The sequence below is a fragment of the Aulostomus chinensis genome, chromosome 15 (assembly GCF_037954235.1).
Source record: "Aulostomus chinensis isolate RoL2024-O1b breed Wild chromosome 15, RoL_Achi_v1.0, whole genome shotgun sequence".
Lineage (NCBI taxonomy): Eukaryota > Metazoa > Chordata > Actinopteri > Syngnathiformes > Aulostomidae > Aulostomus > Aulostomus chinensis.
Genome location: NC_141334.1, coordinates 20675047 through 20696726, shown reverse-complemented (window position 1 = coordinate 20696726; position 21680 = coordinate 20675047). Strand labels below are relative to the sequence as shown.

Genomic DNA, 21680 nt, shown 5'->3' with positions numbered 1-21680 from the left:
GGTGCAGCCTGATTGGAGGGAATTGCAATCCATCCTGGAAGTGACAAAGGCATGGACGAGTTTTTCTGCATCTTTTTGAGACAGGATGTGTCTGATCTTAGCAATGTTTCGTAAATGAAAGAAAGCAGTCCTAGAAATTTGTGTAATGTGGGCATTAAAGGACAGATCCTGATCGAAAAGAATTCCTAGGTTCCTTACGGTTGTGCTGGGGGCCAAGGTAATGCCTTCCAGGGTACCTATCTCATTAGATAGGGTGTCTCGAAGATGTTTTGGGCCCAGGACAATGACTTCAGTTTTATCAGAGTTTAATTGAAGGAAAGTATGGGTCCTCCAAGTTTTTATCTCCTTTAGACAGGCCTCCAGTTCAGTCAGCTGATTTATTTCATGAGGATGCATTGATAAGTACAGCTGTGTGTCGTCAGCATAGCAGTGAAAATTAATTGAGTGTTTCCGAATAATGTGACCGAGAGGAAGCAGATAAAGGGTGAAGAGGATTGGTCCAAGCACAGAGCCTTGTGGAACACTATACGGGACTACAGTGATTTCTGAGGGGTTATCATTAGTTAATATAAACTGAGATCGACCTAGTAAATATGACCTGAACCAGTTTAGTCCAATTCCTTTAATGCCAATGACATGTTCCACTCTCTGTAGAAGGATATGGTGGTCAATGGTATCAAAAGCTGCACTAAGATCTAATAGGACCAGCACAGAGACCAGTCCCTCATCTGATGCTAGTCGGAGGTCATTGGTAATTTTGACTAGTACTGTTTCTGTGCAATGATGAGTCCTGAAACCTGACTGGAAATCCTCTAATAGGCTGTTGCTGTGGAGAAAGTCACAGAGCTGTTTAGCAACTGCTTTCTCCAGAATTTTTGAGAGAAATAGAAGATTTGATATTGGTCTGTAGTTCGCCAAAACTTCTGGATCCAGGGTTGCTTTTTTGAGAAGGGGTCTAATTGCTGCCACTTTAAAGGACTGTGGGATGTAATCAGATAACAGCGATACATTGATCATGTCCAAGAGAGAGGTGCTAATGAGGGGTAGAGAGTCCTTAAGCAGCTTTGTTGGGATGGGGTCTACAAGACAGGTGGATGGTTTAGGGGAGAAAATTATTGAACTGAGTTCATGAAGGCTAACGGTAGAAAAATATGGTGTATATAGTGTATGTCTGGTTCTATAGCTGCCTCTAAGGCTTCTGAGGTTATAGGTGCCATGTTGTCAGCTGATGGCAGGAGGTGAATTTTCTCTCTAATAAGGACAATTTTGTCATTAAAGAAGTCCATGAAGTCTTTGCTGCCCAGGGAAACAGGAATGCTAGGTTCAGTAGAGCTGTGGCTCTCTGTCAGTCTGGCTACAGTACTGAAGAGGAACCTGGGGTTGTTCTTCTGCTCCTCGATTAGTGCCGAGTAGTAGGCTGCTCTAGTTGTACGAAGGCCTTTCTTATAACTTTTAAGGCTGTCTTGCTAGATTATATGAGACTCCTCCAATTTGGAGGAGCACCATATTCTCTCTAACTTCTGGGTATTTTGTTTAAGCTGTCTGGTTTCTGAAGTGTACCAAGGTGCTTGTTTCCTTGGATTTATAGATTTATTTTTTAATGGGGCAATTGAGTCCAAGGTTGTTCTTAAGGTGCCTGTTGCACTTTCGATAAAATGATCAATTTGAGAGGGACTAAGGTTGACAACAGTGTCCTCTGTAACAATGGGATATGACACTGAATTTAGCACCAATGGAATCGCTTCCTTAAATCTAGCTACAGCCTGATCAGACAAACATCTGGAAACCACCGTTTTCCTGAGTGGAGTGTAGCTGATTAGTGAAAATTCAAAAGTGATTAATCGATGGTCTGATAAAAGCGTGTTCTGTGGAAATACAACTTGATATTCAGCTTCAATTCCATTTGTTAGGACAAAGTCGAGGGTGTGGTTGTGACGGTGAGTCGGGTCATGAACAGACTGATGGAAACCAATTGTGTCTAGAAGAGAGAGAAATGCAGCACCCAGACTGTCGTTATCAACATCAACATGAATATTGAAGTCACCTACAATAATGATTTCATCGGATTTGAGAACCCAACTGGATATAAACTCTGAGAATTCAGATAAGAATTCAGAGTAAGGACCAGGAGGTTTTTTTTTTTCCAGTTTTCCAGGCTGGATGAGACAAACTGAGAATCAGGCTTTCAAATGAATTGAAACTTATTTTGGGTTTGGGATTTATTACTCAACGTCTGTCAAAAATGGCAGCAACTCCACCTCCTTGGCCAGAGTCTTGAGGAATATGAGTATTAATGTAACTGGGAGGAGTGGATTCATTTAGACTAACATACTCATCACGCAGCCAGGTTTCAGTGAGACAGAGCAGGTCAATACAATTGTCAGATATCAATTCATTTACCAATTCAGTTTTTGGCATCAGAGATCTGATATTTAATAGTCCACATGTAATTTTTAGATTTTTTTTAGTTAATTTAGTGGTTGTGTTAATTTTGATTAGGTTTTTCTGATTGACTCCTCTACAAGTAGAATTGGAATGAGTAGACTGACGTGGTTGGGGGACAGGCACAGTCTCTATGTAGTTTTGGGTGGGTAACTGCCCTAATGGACGCGCAGAGAAGCGTGTAAGATGGCAGCTCTGCTTCCTGGTCTGAACTCTGGGTTGTCAGGGTTTTGGTTCTATTATAAACTGGGCCATATTTCTAGAGATGAGAGCAGCTCCGTCCAATGTGGGATGGATGCCGTCCCTCCTAATCTAATCTCCTCCCCCAGAAAGTTTTCCAATTGTCTATGAAGCCCACTTGGTTTGCTGGACACCACCTTGACAGCCAGTGGTTGAACGATGACATGCGGCTGAACATGTTGTCGCTGGTCCGGTTAGGCAGGGGACCAGAGAACACTACGGAGTCCGACATCGTTTTCGCAAATGTACACACCGATTCAATATTAATTTTTGTGACCTCCGACGGGCGTCAGATGTCATTACCTCCGACGTGAATAAAGATTTTACCATATTTACGTTTACTTTTAGCCAGCAGTTTTAAATTTGATTCGACGACGCCCGCTCTGGCTCCTGGAATGCACTTGACTATGGTTGCCGGTATCGCTAATTTCACGTTTCTGAGAATGGAACTTCCAATTACCAGTGTAGTTTTCTCGGCGGGTGTGTCGCCGAGTGGGGAGAACCTATTTGACACGTGAATTGGTGGTTGGTCACTGACAGTAGGCTTCTGCCTTGGACTATGCTTCCTTCAGACAGTCACTCAGCCGCCCTGGTTTCCCGGCTGCTCGGGAGCTGCTCGGGAGCTGTCAGGGGAGCACTAGTCTGGGCTAAGCTAAGACGGTCCGCACCAGCTAACGGGGACTGGCTAGCTCTAGCGGCTAATTGTTTGGATCCATCGGTGCGGAGCTGCTGCAGGTCCAATTCAACCTCGCTAAGCCTCGCCTCCAACGCTACAAACAAACTACATTTAACGCACTTATCCATATCACTAAAGGAGGCTGAGGGGTAACTGAACATGTGGCACACTGAGCAGGAGAGAGGAGAGTGAGAGGGGGAAGCCATTGCTAGCTTAGAGTGGAGAGTATACAGAAAGAAAGACTGTCGCTACAAGACAGATGGTCTTTAAATTTCGGCCAATGTAGTTTGGGCAGGTAATTAGTCAACAAATAAGGAATTAGCGGGGATGATCACACTTTAGCTTGCGCAACGAAGCAAAGCACTACATTCAGCAATGCACAAAAAGGAAGTGAGGTCACACGCTTACCACAATGCAGGTAGAGGAGGAGGAGGAGACCAGTAGTAGAGGTTTAGAGTCAGGATGACAGTAAGTTCAAACATGTGGGCACTCATTATCAAGTCACAGACTTGGGCTTGGATGGAGTTGTTTCTTTTGAACCTCCATCTGTGACATGTGGAACACCACAGCAGGGGCACTAGCTTTTTCAGACTGGTTGTGGAAGGTGAAACAGTCCATCAGCATTTCCATAGATTTTAGTCCCTTTATACTTAATTGTTCAGGTGAGTTTTCCTGAAAGCATGGCCCATCTCTGTAAGCATGCAGCTGCCATGGCTCGAACACTCTTGTGAAGTCAATGTCTGTCGATTTTGTGTCTACAGTACTCAATGGTTTTCTTTGAAAAACTCACATTTGCTCTAGTTAGCTTTCAGTCCATATCCCTCAAGTCTTGTCAGAATAGCATCAGGATTTGCCAAATGAGGGGCATCAGCTGAACCGGTTATGCAGATGCCATCTAAATACCATGGAGTACCAGCTGTCCTATAAATGCTTGATCTATTGTGCATTGCCTAATTGCTGATGCACTGCCCAACACTAGACTCTTATAATGATATGGGCCCTTGTTTGTGTTTATGGCCAGGTACTTCTGTAAAGATTCCTCAATTTCCATCTGTAGATAAGCCTGTGTAAGACGGATCTTTTTGAAATGCTCAATGGGGATGGCCTTCTGCTTTGAGCAGTTGGGGGGAAAGAGAGCAAAAAATGTCATCTACAGTATATGTGGGATTGTTAGAGGATTCACTGCCACGTTGAAATCTCCACACATCTACACTTTGTCAGAGGTCTTTTTGCTTACAGGGGCTATTGATGTCACCACTTAGGTTAAGATTCCTTGGTCCACCAGGTTCTGTAGCTCTGCTTCCACTTTGTCGCAACGGGTGGTTTAAGTGGACCGAAAAGGTAGACACTTGGTTCTCACAAAACACTGAGTTTATGGACAATGTGAGGTAACAGGCTACAGGGAAGGGGGCTTAGAGTGGGGGTCCAGGAGACTACACAAAGAGTGATCCAGGGGAAGTGAGGAGGAGCAAGCTGGGGGAGCACAAGAGGTGAGGTGAGAGTGAGGAGCAGGTTCAAAGTGGCAGCGTGTTGAACAAGGCAGGAGTCTGAGGCAAAAAAACGAGGCAAAAAGGCACGAAGAGGCAAAAGGCTAGGGAGACAAGAATGCAGGATTAAGAAACTCAGGAGAATGAAAAGCATCAGGAAATCACTGGAGAAAGGGAGCCTGATGAAGGTGAACTGCAAAGATCTGGCAATGAGTGAGTCTGGAGCCAGGGTATTTAATCAGAGGTGATGATGAGATGAACCACAGCTACACACCCTGCTGCAACTGCCAGCGTCTGGGGCTTGCCCCTAGAAATGGGAGAAGACAAACAGGAAGGGGAGGAAAACACTGGGGAACACAAAAATGTGGATGTAACACACTTCAGGGAATAAGGTATATGGAACAGGGTGTACCTTTGTGAAACCTTGGCGTTGTCTTCAAGCTCAATCTGCTCCTTTATGTGTCTGCTTACTGATGCCCTCTTTGAAGATGTCTGCATGTTTGGTCAATATCTGTGTCAGCTGCTCATCTGTGTTTTCTCTTTGGTGGCAATTTGCATGGCTTTTACTTTATGCCAGCTTAGTCAGATGTTGCTCACCCACTGCTGTCCAAATACTGGCACACCTCATTTTTTCTATACATATAACTCTAGATTGCACCTTTGATTGTTGTATTTCATGTTTAATTAAGTTATATCAAAGATGTGACCCTTTTGATTATGTATGTTTTCAGTTTAATGGTTCTATGCTTTAATTTCAGTTTACAGACATGCTTCTTTTAATCTTTGGAGGATATGGACAGTGCTGATCTGGTGTCTAGTTAAATTTTTTAAGTGCTCCATTCATTTTTTGGGTCAACCATATGGCTTCACTCTCATTATCTTCCGTGGAGTATAACTAAAGACTGGACAAATTCTCTTCACTTGAGTCATCAAAATATGTCAGTGATTTAATGCACATTTTGTTGTCTCTTTTTACAGTTTCCTTTAAATGTTTGTCACTGTTCTTGATCTTGCACATTTTCTGTATGTGTCCTTTCTTATTGTAATGCCTGCAGTCCTTCTCTTTAAACCAGCAATCGGCTGGATCATGTGACTTTTTACCACATCTGAAGCAAGGCTGCATTTTATTGTGGTGTGAGGCTTTTGGATTGAGCATACTGCTGCATTTTTGCCTTGTAATTTGTTGTACTTTTTGAAACAATTTCTATTAGCATGGCAATCTCCACTGTCACATCCAAAGTTAGTCCATCTTGTGTTTGAAGCTGCTTCTCCTGTTTATGCCCTCCCTATGCAGCCCACACACAACCCTATCTCTCAGTGTGTCCGATAGCCCCTCCCAAAGCTGACAGTGCTCTGTCAGTCTACGTAGTTCCACCATATACTCTGACTCTGGCTTTGATTGGTTCCTTTTGTGAACAGTAAGTGTTCCAGTGGTGCCAGATTTAAATGCTTCTTTAAGATTTTTCTGAGCTCATCAAAGTTTTTTTTGCACTTTTGGTAGGAGCAATGAGTGCTGGAGAGAAAGTTCTACATTTTTGCACCCATGACACTGAGCAGCACAGCCACTTTTGTATTGTCATTTATTTTGTTAGAAATACAATACTATTTATATAATACTACAATACTTTCCACCTATGTGGTCAGTCTTCCACTGTGCTTTCAAAACTGTCCATATGTCCCACTCTTTCAGACATTTCACTTAGTTTGAATTGCTTTCTGCAGCAAAATATCAATTAGTTTACTTTGGTCTTTGCTCAACACACACTTCCCCTTATCCGGCTTGCTTGTCCAAGGACAGCCTCACAATGGGGAGAGCAGACGTAAATCCACAAAAACCAGGTCAATCATGTCTACTTTCTCCATCTGTCAAAAATCCATTGCAAGTTATGAGCTTTTACAGTCTTGTTGCCAATTCTGTTGTTTTTTAACTAACAGTAATAGTTTTAAATTATGATTTATTTGTAGTTGTATCATCAGCAAACAAGACAATTTTCAATATGTTAGATACCTTGCAGATGTCATTGATATATAATATAAAAAGTTTAGGACACAGTACTGACCCCTGGAGGACACCACAGGTAATGTTCAAACATGAAGAGGAACAATCACCCAGCTTCACAAACTGTCTCGTTGTTTAAATTGCTTTTAATCCTTGTTTAAAACTATCCCCCTATGCCATACTGTTCCAGTTTTGTCATTACAATACTATGATTTATTGTGTCAAATGCTTTTTTTTTTTAAAATCGATGAATATTCTGACTGCATGTTGTTTTTGCTCAATGGAGTTAGTGATGTCCTCAGTTAATTCCAGTAGGGCCAAGTGATGTTGATTTGTGTGCTCTAAATCCATATTGACTGTGTAAGTATTTTGTGTTTGTAAATGATTTTGTCCAGTCGGTTATAAAAAAGTTTTTTGACAATTTTGGAGAATTGTGGAAGTAACGAGACAGTTCTTTTATTTGCGAAGTGGTGTTTGTTCGCAGATCTGTACAGTGGTATGACTTTTGCTGCCTTCATTATATTTGGAAATGTACCAGTTTGAATTGACAAATTGCATATGTATTTGAGTGGTTTAGATATTCCTTAAATTACTTTCCTCAGTATAGTCATGTCAATGTCATCACAATCAATAGGTTTTTTGTTCTCACATTTCATAACAATATCAACAATTTCATTTTCATCCACTGCTGTGAGGAACACTGAATGAGGATTTTTGTCTATTAAGCTTTCCAGTTTTCCATTGATTGTTCCTTCTTTGTCATTATCAAAGATGTACCTGGGATAATTTGTATGTCCAGACCCATTTTTAATAACCTTATTCAGTGCTCCATATTCCTTTAATATTATTTCTGTTACTCTCTGATAATTTCTAGTTATGTTCTTTTTTGCTAGTCCTTACAATATTAGTTCATTTATTTTTATATTTTTTAGATTTATTCTCTGACTCTTTAGTTTTTGCTTTATAAACTCTCTATACAAAGTATTTTTCTTTTTACAGGCATTTTGTAAGCCCTCTGTGATCCATTGTATATTTATTTTTTTATTGTATTGAATGATTAGGCAGTGTTTATTATATAATGATGTGAATGTTCTCAGGAATTTCTCATATGCACTATTTACATTCTTCAGTAAGTATATTTTATCCTACTTTTGTGCCAGTAAGTCCTTTTTGCAAGCATTAATTGAATCCTCTGATCGAAGTAGCCAGAAAAGTTTTGTGCTTATCCTCATAGTTTCTATCATAAAGACTGGAAGGTGATCATTGATATCAGTTATTTATAGTCCACTTTCTGTATTGTTATCTATGTCATTAGTGACTATATTGTCAATGAGAGTGGCATAGTGTGAGGTGATTCGACGGGGTCTGGTGATTTTGAGATGTAAGGTCATACTCTACATTGTGTTGATAAATTTGTAAATCTTTATTTGGATTTAGTAGATCAATATTTAAGTCTCTACAGATGAAGACAGATTTGTGACACACTTTTAAAAACATTTCTTCAATTTCAGTACTCATTAAAGACCTCAATACTAGAGTCTGGAGCTTGATATATACAACTGATGATTATGTTTTGATGTTTTCCTCTATGAATTTCCACAGTTATGCATTCAAGTAAGTTGTCAACAACTGTTTTCATCATTTCCATTACATTATATTTCAAAGCCACATTTGTGGCTACTCCCCCTCCTCCCTTATTTTGTCTATTTGTGTAACTGAATTCATATCCCTCTATTTCAAAGTCCATGCCTTTAATGTCATTAATCCAAGTTTCAGATATTGTGATGATGTTGCATGGATGTAATAACTGTTGTATGTATGTAGAACTTGATTGATCTTTATTTTACCAGGAAGTCACGTTGAGGTTTGAACCAATTTTACCAGAGAGACATGATGAGATTGAAGTCTGCATACATGCTTCTACTATTGAAGTGGATAATTGAGAGTTTGCCATCTTGTACGCTACAGTCAAGTTGTTAGTTAGTGTAATAGTAGCAGTTGTTAATGGAAAAGAAGAAATTATTGTCCAGGTCTATGTCATATTCCAAATCCTGTGTTTTGTGTTGAGTATATTCGAATGATTTAGTAAATCCTGATCCTTAGTCCTCTGAGATAGGCAACTGTTGTCTCCTGATGTCGATGAGTGTGTTTTCTCTGTTTGTTTCATGGTCGTGTGTGTAGATGATGTGTACCTTATTTATGGTCCAGCTCATGATGGTCGCTCTTTTTCTTTTTTCTTTTCATACCGCTTCTATCGGATCACATGGTGATTGATTTCCAGCTCTTCAATGTTTTTAACAACCAGTACTTTGGTCTCCTCTGGTGTTCTGTTTAACTTGATGAAAACTTCACAGTTTGCAATCCAAATGTTCTGAATTTTTTCGCTGTTTCCTCAGTAGGTGCGCTTGTCTGGCTATGTCTGCGTTTATGTTTGTTTGGAGCTTTTCCATTCAAGTCAGTGAGAGGTAAAATTTCAAACACCTCCACTTTGACACAAAGGCATACAGTGTCAACTGTGATATTTATTATAATGGAGTCACAGCTACATTTTAAGCCTTAGATTGAATTTTATGAAAATATAACTGAGTACACAGTCAGTACACAGACATAACTCAAACACACTATCCCTCTATCACACACACACACACACGCACACACACACACACACACTCTTCGTCTGACCCTGAGGTCAAGGTGCAGTGACTCTGAGGGTTGTCTAACTGGGCCTCTTAAAACTCTTTCCTTGCATTCCAGCGCCAGGAGGAGGGGGTTGTCACAGTCAAGGCTTATTACCAGAGAGAGACATAGAAAAAGAGTGATTGAAAGTGAGAGAAATACAGAGGGAAAGCATGAGGGAGAGAGGGAGAAGGAGGTGGGGGTAGAAAGAAACTGGAAGATGCACTATTTCCTTGCCTTCTTAGGCCCAGTTTGTTCCCTCCCACTCAGCCTGCAGAGTTCCACGACAAAGTAAAGGAAACGCTGAAAACTTGAACCTGCTATTCTTCAGTTGCTTTGGCCCCACTAACTGGCCCACTTGTTTTCTTTCCCTGCTCCTGCTGCCCCCCCCCCCCCCCCCCCTTGTCCTCTCCTTGTTTGTCTCTCTTACTCTCGGCTGTGTGTAAGAGGATCACTTTGTTTCCGTTGCCTTTTTCCGCGGTGCCGCAGTCACACATGCAGGAGAGGATTGCATTTGAGGAGATTCTGACGGGGGTACACAGCTGCAACAGTCCCCTTCATCTCCACAGCAGAACTAATGCCCCCCACCCCACCACCACCCTTGACTCTCCCTCTGTCGCACTCTCTCTGCTTTCTGCCTCTCGGAGGAGTGGGGGTGTCATGTGGGAGCTGAGAAAATGGAAGTGGATCGGTCTTGGACAAAAAGGAATCTTTTATTCTTGGAGTCGGATGTCACGATCTGTGCGGTAAGTGCGCCTTACCCTCTTTTAGCACTTTGGGAAGTTCTGTGCTGCCCCTGAACAAACAAATGTCTGGATCCTCAGCCATGGGTGTCATACCTTTGCTGTGTGGTACAAAGTGACCTGTTAAGAGTTTTTAGTTGGAGTCGCAGTCTTATTTCTCAGCTTCAACGTTCGGCTTATTTTTCACCCGCTTTTTCTCAGTGCATTCAAGTTTACAATCCCGTAATTCACGAGCTGTAGTGGCAAGAACGGTTTTGTGCTTTCTAATCTAGGATTGAGGGTCAAGGTAGCAAGAAGGAAGGTGGAGTGGAGGCCGGCCGTGGGCAAGAGAACAAAAAAGGTCAAAAAGAATGGCACTTAGCGTGGCACCACAATGGCTCTTAGAACTTTTTTGAGCGATACTGAAACATCCAAACCTGAAAATTCCCTCATGATTGAACTGACTTTTTTGTTTGTTTGTTTTTTGTTTTGGTAGGCTATTTGAATATCAAGTGAAATTAAATAGTTGCTCAGGGGTTTACTATTTAGCAGAACAGTTGAAGTTGAACACCGCATTTTAAACAATTCTATCTTTAATACAATGCATGCATGAAATAAGAGCTATCAAGACAGCATGTTGATGAAAAGTCACAGAATTTAGTTATTTTAATCTAGTCTCTGGTCTTTATTGATCCAGGATAGTATGAACAGATGTTGGTTCTTTTCTACAGAATTTGAAACAAGTAATGCTGGCTGATGCTGCTTTTGCAAACTCATGTGTCACTGTTGGATCATTAAATAATGCCATTATGTGATGAGGGTGTGCCTCTTGAGTTATGGACGGGCACAATGATCTCCAAGATATACTTGGCATTTATTAATTTTTGTACATTTATAGAAGATTTGACAGTGGTCCATCCATCCATTTTCTTCTGCTTATCCTGTTAAGGGTCACGGGGGGGGGGGGGCTGGAGCCTATCCCAGCGTCTTTCGGGCGAGAGGCAGGGTTCACCCTGGATTGGTCGCCAGTCCATCACAGGGCCTACATATAGAGACAGTCAACCATTAACACTTACAGTCACACCTACAGTCAATGTAGAGTATCAATCAGCCTAGTCCCCAATTGCATGTCTTTGGACTGTGGGAGGAAGCCAGAGTACCCGGAGAGAACCAACGCAGGCATGGGGAGAACATGCAAACTCCACACAGAAAGATTCCGTGCCTGAGCCGGGACTCGAACCCGGAACCTTTTTGCTGTGAGGTGGCAGTGCTGATTTGACAGTGATTTTGCCGCAAATTATGAGTAATCAATAACAATAATTATTTCAAGTAAAACTCCATCCAAACACTATTTGATCGGATTATTTCTAATAATATAACAGTATATTGTATAACAGTATAATCAATAAAGAGTTAAAAAAAATATTAATTGCACTCAAGAATAATTTCCTCTGTAACTCTGCTTGATTAAACATAAAAGCTTACAAGTAGTCAGACCCAACCCTTTTTGATATGCCAAGATGAATTAAAGAAGAACAGCCCTTTTGTGTGTGATGACTGTATTTTTTGGACTCATCTAAGACTTTCTGCCACTATCTGCCAGACTCAAGGCTGATGGTGCTTTGCACAGGGCATTTACTTTTGAATGAGGATAATCAATGTTGCCAAATACTATAATTTGGCTAAGTTTGAAAGTTACATGTCAACACTTGACGACTTACACAAAGCACATCAGAGGTAAATCAACAGAGAAGCATGTCCTTATTGCCAACAGTTTTACACTAGTCTTGGAAAAAAGTCTTGAACTGTAATACATGTATATATACTTGCAATATGCCGTCATTTCGTGATGAGGGAAAAAGCTATTTTCAAGTTACTGACAGACAAACTATGACTTTCCAACTAAAAGTTAAACTTTTTTGCTCCCCAATACAACTGAGCTTAAGTCTGAAAAATGCATTGAAGTAAAAATTGTGAGTCGACTCCCTTTTTGAACCTCTTGAACTTCAAAACTGGGTTTTATGTGTGTCACCTTGATGGTTCATTGGCAGTTTGGGGTTTTGATTTTAGATTTTTCAAGGAAATAAGACTACTCTACTCTGATGGACTCCTTCCCTGCCTCCCTCACTGCTTCTGTTCATTAGATATCTTTATAATGTAGCGCCCCTACCAGCATTGATGGCCATATTCTTCTAATGGTGGCGGCATGGCTCAGAAGTAGAGTGCCCGTCTAGCAACCGAAGGTTCGTTGATCCTTACTTCCGCCTTTGACCATGTCTTAGTATCCTTGAGCAAGATATTGAGCCCCTAATTGCTCTAATGGCCCTGAAATGGACTGGCAGCCTGTCCAGGGTGTACCCCGCCTTTTGCCCAATGTCAGCTGGGATAGGTTTCACCACCCCACCCCCCTGCGACCCTTAACAGATAACTGGTATAGAAAATGGATAGATGTCTCTAATATTGGGCAGTTTTGTAAGACAGTTTTGTGGTGCCTGAAGAAATTTATTTACGCTCTGTGGGCAGCATGTAAATTGTTTTTTGTACTGAGGAGGGTTTTCTGGATTTCAGTCAGTACCACAGCTCCTTTATAAATACACACAAACTGTGTTTGCTGCAGAATCAGGTTCTCTATTTTCAGTATGTGGGTCACAATCTAATGAAGCAGCTTGACTTCATATTTTCTAAATAAGGACCTCATGAAGTTACTGTCAAAAAGTTGAAATACTGGCTGATACTGCTCTAGCTTAAATAATACAGCATGACAATATATAGAAATATCACCTTCTCAGTCTTGTTGCTTATCAAGAACTATTTATTCTTTTGACTTTTTCTTAGTGACAGCATTGGCTATACTTGAGAACAAGTCGAAGATATAGAATAAATTTAGCAACATTTTTGTTGTCTGAAATCCAAACACCGATCAGAGAATAGATATTGATACAGCTATTTGTGTTAAGTCATTTTGTAGGCTTTAAGAACACTGGAACTTTCTGTTCTTTCTTTCTTTATTGTTTTGGTAACATAGGTGTTAACAACTGTTAAATTCAAATCTAATTTAACATGACTGTAGTATAGTTCGTCCCCTCATCAGGGACTGTTTGAATCTTGGATGTATTTCATGTTCTTAGTGATGGTGCCCATCTGTTGTTAGTCTATATGGTTGTTGTACTTGGTACTGCTAGATGAAGAAATGTTGTCAGATAACCTGCCAGACCCCCACTGCCAATTATAGCCTCTCTCCAATGCCTTGTCTGGTTATAAATTAGCCCAGTTGTTGTTTTCAAGGAGTAAAAGGAAAAGCTCACTTAGTAGCAGTGATTTATTAGTTGTGAACTACCATGTGGCTGATGGAAGTGGCATTCAGGATGAAAACAAAAACTTAGGATGCCTGTGAGCTCTGACTGCTTAAAAAAGAAGGACCTTGTTTCTTTCTCGACAACTACACTATAGGACAATCTTTGATTTCCATGCATGTGCTGTTTGTATTTCTCCCAAGGAGCATTTTAGTTCATATGGCCCAGATGTATGAAAGCAATCCCATCTAATATTTACATGATTTAGGCGGGGATGCATCTGTATCACTATCTTTTAGTGTTCAGTTAAAATCCATATGTGGAAAAAGTACTTGCTGAGATTCCTTTAAAAGATTGATGAGCAATCCATATCTGTGGATGGAGTTGTTCTAACGGATTATGACAAGATGAAATATTGTAGGGTATGTGCAATATCAATATATCCTTACTCAGACTATGATCAAACTACTAAGGAGAGTACAATGAAACCTTCTCTCTTTCAGCTCACACTACTCGAAGCAGAGTATTTTTTTCTGGTAACTTTTAGCTCTTGCTACAAACCATAGACCTGACATATCCATCACTTATATGCACTGTGAATGTGAAGACAGTCAAGGAAGGTAACATAAATAATACACCCAAGTTCTTCCATTACTGTCAGCTAGACAAAGAATCTACTCAGTAACAGAGTTTTGCTGACTAATGAAGGTACACAGTGTTTTGTGTAAATTGGAATCCTTGTTGTTACAGGAAGGAATATGATATGAACAGTTAACTGCTCCAATGAAGCCTCACTGTCTCCATTTTGTCCCAGTATCTTTCTTTGTGACTGGATCCAGGTATGACTGGCACAATCAGTTTTATGCTCATGCTTAAATGGTTATATCTTGCTAAAAAAGCAAAGCTGGGTGTTCCCAGCACCCATATGGTGATGCTCAAGAAGGAGATCCAGCGCCTATTTACACGACAACATTATTCAATAGAATTGTCCCTCAGGAGGCTGGTGATTCGATCATTCTGTGCCTGCAACCATTTCTGTCTTTATCAGGATGATATGCCATTCAGAGATGTCTCTGGTTTGGAGTGTTAACAGTGGCTCCAAGTAAGACCCTGATCAAAGATCACAGGTTTTTTTAAGGGGGGGTCCCCCCTTGCCAACTTGAGTGAAGAACACATATTATCTGTGATTGACGATGGAAAAATGTTTGTTTTACTTTTTTAAATAACTATGCAAGTGAGTATTGGCAGTGGTTGTGCTTGTCCTTTCATAGAATTATTTGAGCATGTATCCGTGCACATGCTTATTTTTTTGTCCTTTGCTGGTAAGGAACATCTTTGTCTTTCTTAATCACCAGTTAAAACTTGTTAACATAAAAGTCTGTTCTCTCAGCACCCAAGCAACATTGATGTTACTGTCACATGGATCCCAGACTTGGCACAATGACTTGTTATTGAATTTGGATTTATTCTCAGATTTTGCTGGAATTTATTTTTAAAACTTCATTGACATAGTTGTGACCGTGTGGGTCATGAGCACAACTTGGTTCAGTGAGTAGTATCAAGAGCCCCTTTTATACAGATTCAGCAGTATCACTTCACCCTTACTGCACCTTGCTTGTTTACACAGAATCAGCCAAATTGGCATAATGCCACCCTGTATGTGATTTTACACAGAAGAAGTCATTCCATAACATAACATCTGTGTTTTGAATGAGATGTTATGCTGTTCTGGCCATCCCTTCCACATGCATCAGCTGAGTAGTATATTCGTGTATGGCATAATATTCCCTTGATTTGAAAAGGGACAGATGGATACATGGTGTCCTGTAACACTTCAATAAAGGTGACAGATGATATGCATCCTAAGTCAGATTCTTCGCTGAATTATTAATGAAGTGAGGCAACCATACCATTTTAAAATAACCAAGGTATTTAGGTTTTACCTTGATACCTTATATTTAGAATATATTTATAGAACTTATTATTAGTACATGAACAAGAAAAAAAAAAGTCCATTTCATGGAAAAAATTGCAAACCCATCAAATTTATAGCTTCAATGCACACGTACATACACACTCATAACCACACACAACATTGAATACGATTACAAACAACCCTCAATGGGCAGGTTGTAAAAGGGGTGATGTCATATCTGTGATGGAGACTGTGTGTCCCTTTTACAAGTGATTATTTCTCACTCAGATGCTCGTAATGGCAACAAGCGGAGGGAAACTCAGAACAAACATAAGATGGTCAGAAAGAAAGATATAAGGTGGATATTTATTTCTCTTCCACACCCATCTCAAACTGTTACATCTGTCATTCAACATGTCTGTAATTGAGATCTAAGCTATTGCAGAATCACGGCTATTTTCCAAGGGTATTGATCTGTATTTGTTCATTCCTATTTACATTATACATTCTTATTTATCTTATTATTTTGTTAATTTAGGACAGTTGCCTGTCACTTGGGTCAAGAGATCAGAGGCAATTTGTCTGCTTGTGTTTGGGCTGACAGCAGCGCATCCTCCTAGTTTGCAAGCAGAGGGGGTGCAGGACTTCTTTGTGGAGATTGTAGTATATATATGTAGTGTGTGTGTGTGTGTGTGTGTGTGTGTGTGTGAGAGAGAGAGAGAGATAGAGAGAGCGAGAGAGATCCAGTGTTAATAGCGGCTTGAATTCTGCAAAGAGGGAGGGGATACTGAGCTCAGGGGAAACACTGGGAAATGGCTTCCATACATTTAGTGTTTCCGCTTTCAGTCCAGAGCAGTGGCAGTGTTGTCGTGTCAAAGCTGTGGGGTGAGGAGGGGTGTGTGTGTGTGTGTGGGGGGGGGGGGGGGGGGGGGCTGTTGGATAATGCAGACACAATGGGCTAAGGAAAACATTAGGAGTGAGACAAAGGCCACTCCTTTCAGGTCACAAGGGGGGCAACTCTTCCCTTTATCTGAGGGAAGTGATCTTAACTGAGGGACTTTTTAAACCCATCTGCAAATTAGGGGCTGTGCTAATTTGCTTATGTGCATTGGGTCATGATCAAAGCCTCAGAAGTGTGTCCTTTTACAGAGGAAGCCTGTAAAGGATACGATAGATGTCACAACATCACACAACATGCAACTGGGGTACTATTTAGCAGGCCATCATCACCATGTTACCATTATCATTGAATAGTTATTCACACAAAGCAGATGATATGCCATTCTCATTTAGATATAAAAACAAAAGAAACCAACTAAAGATTCCCACATAAATATGCCATAAATCAAGGGGTCAATTTAGGGTTTTTCTGCCACATGCATCCAAAATTCAGCCATGCTATCTTTTATTTTAGTGTTTTTAATCAGAATTTGATTTCCAAATTTATTTACAAAAGAATCTGTCTACCCATGCCCAATACTTGTGATGTATGATATTAATAAAGTGATACTAATGATACTAATAATTTTATATATATAATAACCAGCATGCTTGTTACTTTAGTTTTGTGTAGCCACTAGAAAGAAAATGGGTTTTTGGTGTAAAAATGAAAAATTGCTTTATGTATCAATAATGATGAAAAAAAACTGCACAGGCAACGTAGGCAAACAAATCTATTTAAGAAATCTTAAAAATGGTTCGAGCTAAAGTCTATATATTCAAATGTGGCTGTTTGACCGTATGTGCTCTTTCTCGTATGAAACCCAATGCGTGTTTGTGTGACTGAAGGGCCATTATGGGACAGGCTTTTAAGGGAGATCTGGGAAGTGGAAACCCAATACTGCTTGACTGCTGCTCTTGTGTATATGAACCCCACAGCTGCTGGAAAGAGAGGAAAGAGGGAAAGAGAAAAAAGGAGGGGTTAGGACAGGGAGACTGTGGTGTGCTCAGTAATTAGGTGTCTGGTTTTGTATTGACCAGTCTGGTGCTTCGGCCTTGGGGACAGTTAAATTTGCTATTGAAACTGAAAGGATTATGCACCCAAAAGAAATTAAACGGTAGCAATGAATAGATCGTGGGCCACATGGTGGACAGCCCCCCCCCCCCCCCCCCCCCCCACAAGCTTTCACCGTTCACCAGCCTTCGTTTTCATTATCTTCAGCAAGGTTGTAGTTTCCCATTCAGATACTGCTGTTTTTATATTACAGGTTAATTAATACAAGGCACTGTATGGCTGTGACTTATTCATATGTTGTGATTATGATGCTCAATTTTGAGACTGACCCAATAAATAGATACAGAACACTTGTTTGCTCTCTGCAAACTGTCAGATCTATCACCTTCATTGGGGTCTGTTTAACGAGACACAGGCAACGTCTAAAATCATTTCCGCATGTTAGCTGTTGAAGGGTGCGATGTTGCGAGGTTGTAATGAAATCTGTGAGTGTAGACGTGTTGATTGCAAGTGGGAATTTATGTCTCCTGCTGCCCGCCTGAAGGGACGAGAGATTTGTGTCTCTGTTTACTCCTACCAAGGTTGGCCTCACTTATTACAGGGGCACAATCAGGAGGAGCATCTTCCTGTAGAGGTGTATAGATCCCGCCAACTTTAACGTCAAGTTTGTTATACCTGTTTTGTATCCATTTATGTCTTCAGTGTGTGCCTAAAGGTTGGAGGAGGGTGGTGGAGGAAAACAATACACCTCATATTAAACCCTCTCAAAACTCCTTGTAATTCTGTGGAATAGGCCAGTGTATTTTAGGGAAAATTTTGAAAAAGGTTGCTGAACCTGCTGAACTCAAGTGTACCTAGTGGATGATAGAGGAGTGATGTCATGTTCTCTCTCACTGTTTGTGTAGCTGGCAGAGGCTGACATGCTGCTTGAGAGGGTGACATCTATGACTCGGCCTACCTCATTGAACAGTGTCCAAAAAACTAGGACAGAATCTTGACTTTTTAAAATCCCTGCTACAACAAGTCCACAGCCTTTTTGCTTTTGGTCATCTTTTTGAATCTGTTTTGATGTGATATTAAATCTTGTGCCAACATACCATGTCTATAATCAGTTTTCTGTCTTTTGTAATTTCGGATCCCGATAAGAGTGGGAAGCCTCTGTAGATAAGAGCCACAATGGGGTTGAACTTCCCTTTTGTCATTATCGCAACATAAATACAGGGGCGCTCATGCACACGTGGCTGGTACTGGACTGACAGTCAGCAGAGTAGACTAAAATTTGCACAAAGAGAATAAATCACTGCTGTACCCAATTCTACTCGGTTATGGTTACTGAATTTAATAGTAATTTTTCACTGAAGGTTATTGTTCAGAAGAATGTGCCAGCATAGGTGCACCAGCCTTCTTTCTTACTGGCAACTTTGTGAAATATCATTACAGTACATGACTAAGTGGATGTCTCACTATGACTGGTCCTAACACGTCACTTGGGTTTTCCAGGGGACAGACCAAATCTCTGCTGTCAGATTGGCTCCTTCAATATGACAACACACAAATGCAAATCTACCTGTGTCCCACTGATAAAAAGTAACCTTTCTGCTTTGCAGGAGACCCAAGCAGTTTTTTTAAGGGAGCCAAGAATTTGATGATGAAGTTATGAAAAGGGAAAGTGGGTGAAGCAGGAAACCTTGCGTGTGAGGTAACACACTCCACTTTGCAAGTGATATGCTGTCAATAAAAAAAAAAGGCAAATATAAAAGAGAAATATCAGGCACTTCTGCTGACATCAGAACAACTGATACCACATTGTTGTATTCAAAGCCTCACCACATTATGACTTCACACACATTATGGCTGTTAGAGTGTAAAACCTGTCTGCTATGAAAAATAGAAAAAAAAACTAAGATAAAAATAGAGTAGATCAGATAACTGTAAATTATGCCTCTACCTATTTATGAACATGGTACCAGTTTTTCTTTTGTCCTCTAATTTTAATTGCTTGAAAAATTTGTCCATTAATGCCAGTAATATTCATACACATATAGTTTACCTCAGGAATATTTCAGATGTCAAAAGCTGGGTGGGGATCAAGTCAAATCCAATTTAAATAGTGTTAAGAACCAGCAAGATTATGCCTTGATGCAAAAAAAGATAACAGATTAAAAAGTATTTTTCTGTCTCATACTGGAGTGTAAGCAAAGACAGGGCTGTATTCTCATTATGGCTGAAATGATTGCATGGTGGCATGCAATCATGTTTGTCATGTTCTAAGCAAGGCTACTTGAGTTTTGGTTAGGATTAGCTTCATGAAAGCTTGTATGAAAGTTGATAGGACAAATGACCTGGATAAGAGATGCGCAGTCATTCTCTATTAATGCACAACAAGGATGCTGCCATTTGCAATCTCTTGTTTCTGTCCTTGGTTGCTTGTTTTCATGCTGTGACAATATTTAAATGTAACATTTTGTTTTCATATGTCCTTCAAATGTTACTATTCTGTTAATAAAAGTTCATAGAATGAATTGGTTTGGTTTCAGTGATCACTGGAAAAAATAGCTCTTTTATCAATAAATTGGTAGCTGTTTTGTTGAATCGCATCATAAGGCACCCAGAGAATTCCCACGGCCTGCTTCAATGCGTTTTCTGTGCCTCACACCAATGTCTTCTCTTGTCCTGCGGCCAAGTTAAGACGTGCTAATTTCAGGCTTCTTTGCAGTAAAAAGCAGCAATGTGAAAGGTATTTGGATATCATATTAGTGTGCTGCTATGGACACTGTGGTTCTCAGAATGTAGTGACGAGCCTTGGTCTCCGAGTGCTCACCATCTGAGATTCCTTCCCATTTGCAGTTTTCTCCTCCCATAATGCCTCCTGGTAATAGGTGGCCTCACTGCTCTGGGTTTAAGTCCTCCCTTAGACTTCCGGATTGGACTGGGGCTTGTCTCAAGCTAAGCGATGGCATGGAACAATCCAAGTGTGTGATATTGTCTGTGTGTGTTGGGAGGCATCTGTCCAAAACACATGTATAAACACATGATTTTGCTGCATTGATGCAACTGACTTAAGGTTGGTTCTGCCAGGTTGCAGGAATGGACTCAGGACACCCCGGGTATGCAGATCTGTGCTATTTGTTCATTTGTGTCTGTTGTCTTTTCAGTCCACTCATGTCTCCAACATGGTTTCATGCTTGCTTACTTTATGCCTACATCAGTTCATCACATTTAAAGCCAATTCCCTGCTTCCTTCAGTTTGTCTTTCAGGACAAACCCTTTGTCTGCCTGGAGAGAGAGAGTGCATGGAGCTGTTCAGCTACAAAAATCAATAAAATTCTGTCTTAAATTTGAAGCACAATGAATAGGAATATTATGAATTAAATTACAGAAACTAATTAATTTCAGATTTTTAAAATTTCATTATATATATTGTTTAATGTAACATCAGATTTTGCAAATGCATTCTCCATGAGTGTGTGTGTGTGCAGCATTTTTAAATATGTAGGCTGACAACAGCATTGACCTTGGCTGGGTTTAGATGAGTGCAGAGACGAGATACAGAGAAAGACTGTGTGTCTGTGAAAGCTATGTCTTCCCCTTTTTACTCTTCCATCAAAATGTGCTTTTTATAATAGAATGTGTGTGATTCGGCACAGGGGACGATGTGGAGTCCTCACTGCAAATGTGTGTTTTCTCACTCTGCGGTCGCTCCCGGGGACAAGGATCTTGGTTGTTGTCTCTTCTTTAGCATATTCCTCATTCATATGGAAATAGAGAGCAGAGGAGGGACAGAATCTCACATCAACTTGATCTAATCATGAATAGCTGCCAGTGTTTGGACTGACCCTGAACTGGCTTAAAAGGCACTGCCCAGCCTCTGCCCTCAGACCATGGCGCTTAGAGCTGAGCACTATTTGAGCTGCGACACACACACACACACACACACACACACACACACACACACACACACACACGCCATGTATGTGTTCATATACACTTGCACGAAATGGTACCAAAGATAAAAAAAACGAATGCAGATAAATGCACTTGCATAATTAGATGCATTGAAAACGCAGAGTGCCATCTCATCTCTTACTGTTGTCATGTACATACACCGACAACTTTGCTAAATCCCAGGGAGATGTCAGTCTTGTAATATGCTTGTATTGTTTCATCTTGGATGCTTTTATTAACTCTCATGTCCTTCTTTTGGCCACACAAACCATCATCAGAACCAGATATTCTTAGCTCTTTAAAAAGCAAGAATTAATTTTTAACTTTACAT

At 40.5% G+C, this 21680-nt stretch overlaps 1 long non-coding RNA gene and 1 pseudogene across 2 annotated transcripts in view; one reads left to right on the top strand and one right to left on the bottom strand.

Annotated features, from left to right (window-relative positions):
- Positions 1-7714: 7714 nt before the first annotated feature.
- LOC147249139 (uncharacterized) lies at positions 7715-9057 on the bottom strand (annotated as a pseudogene).
- Positions 9058-9968: 911 nt separating this feature from the next.
- LOC147249138 (uncharacterized) overlaps positions 9969-21680 on the top strand; it is a 57428-nt gene continuing 45716 nt past the window's right edge. Inside the window, exons 1-2 of one of the 2 annotated variants that reach the window (XR_015119461.1) lie at positions 9969-10266; positions 19012-19103. This is a non-coding gene — a long non-coding RNA (uncharacterized LOC147249138). The remainder of the gene's footprint in view (positions 10267-19011; positions 19104-21680) is intronic. The other variant, XR_015119460.1, reaches the window with a different exon arrangement.